This window comes from Mastomys coucha, unplaced genomic scaffold, assembly GCF_008632895.1.
Source record: "Mastomys coucha isolate ucsf_1 unplaced genomic scaffold, UCSF_Mcou_1 pScaffold14, whole genome shotgun sequence".
In the NCBI taxonomy this organism is placed as follows: Eukaryota; Metazoa; Chordata; class Mammalia; order Rodentia; family Muridae; genus Mastomys; species Mastomys coucha.
The window spans coordinates 35,479,240-35,480,961 of NW_022196896.1; positions in this window are offsets into that span (position 1 = coordinate 35,479,240).

The window sequence follows — 1,722 nt, forward strand, 5'->3', positions numbered from 1 at the left end:
CTAACTTCCAACCCCCAGGGATTATTGTGGTCGTGGTGTTTTATCATAGAAATAGAAAAGTATAACTAAGATAGAAACAAGTAATCTGAGAAGAGGGAACCTCAATTAAGAAAGTACCTGTCAAATTTACCAGTAGGTATGAACATCTATGGGGCATTTTCTTAATCAATTATTGATGTAGAAGGACCTAGCTCACTGTGGGAAAGTGGATTAGAGTTAAAAGGCAAGCTGAGGGTCTTGGCATGGTGAAGCACATTTACTTCCAGCATTCTGGAGGCAGAGCAGGCAGACCTCTGTGCATTTGAAGCCAGCCTGGTCTACAATAATGAGTTTGAGGCCAGCTAAATCTAGGTAGAAAGACCATGTCTCAATGTATTTTGTATATTAGCCATCTGTCAGATATAAGCTTGGTGAAGACCTCTTCCCAGTGTGTAGGCTGTTATTTTGTCATATTACAATGTCCTTTACCTTACTGAAGCCTTTCAGTTTCATGAGGTCCCATATTAATTGTTGATCTTAGCTCCTGAGCCATTGGTGCTCGGTACAAGAAGTTGTCTCCTGTACCAATGATCTCAAGACTATTTCCCACTTCCTGTTCTATTAGGTTAAATATATATGGTTTTATGTTGAGGTATTTGGACTTGAGTTTTGTGTGTTTTGCCAGGAAACATTCTTGAACAAAAGAGCAAATTCCAATATAATCACAATAGAGTCTCTTTATTCACACTTAAGCTTGGGCTCCTCACCAACCTTGATACAGCAGGACTGTAGAGGCCTGAGCCTAGTTTCAGGTAAAGCATTTACAGAGGTAAGAAAGGGGTATCTAGCATGGTACAAATCTGATTGAGGGGCATTATTTTTAATGTAATTGGCAGGTACTAGGAGCTAAGCCATAAACTTAGCTTCTGCTTCCCTTCCGATTAGTGGTTGTTAAGAAGTAAAATGTCAGAGGCAGGATTGTAACCTGGGGGTGCATATTTATTGAGAAATAACGTGAAAACTGGTGATATACACAGGTTTGTTGGTGGGTAGTGTAGAAACTTGATCTAGGTACTGGCCTATTAGCTAACTTCAACCTTAGGTAAAGTTCTTTAAGATGGAGTCTAAGGTCTGTGCCCAATACTGATCCTGTGCCACAGAGACTGGAGTTGATCTGTGCTATAGTGCTCCATACCCAAATATCACTGGGAGAAAGCTAGTCTCTCAGGAGTGCAGAAATGCCTGTGAGCACAGGTAAGACCACCACTTCTGCTCTGAGAGCCCTCAGGAACAGGAACCAAGGGACAGCCTGGGACAGGATCCTTTTGGATTCCATCTGCACCCTGTACCACAGCTCTCCATACTCAAAATCTTCCCTGAGAGAACTAGTCTCCCAGAAGTACTGACACGCAGGGTTGCAGGAGGGACAAGCCACAGTCAGACAGTAAGACCAATTAACAAGAGAGATAACCAGATGGTGAAAGGCAAGGGCAAAAATATAAGCAACAGAAACCACGGCTACTTGGCATCATCAAAGCCCAGTTCTCCCACCACAAGAGCCCTGAATATACCAATACTCCAGAAAGGCAAGACTCTGATTTAAAATCACATGTCATGATGATGACAGAGGACTTTAAGAAGGACATGAATAACTCCCTTAAGGAAATATAGGTGACTATAGAACATTTTACCCTAAAACAAAAGGATATACCTTCTTCTCAGCACCTCATGGAACCTTTTCCA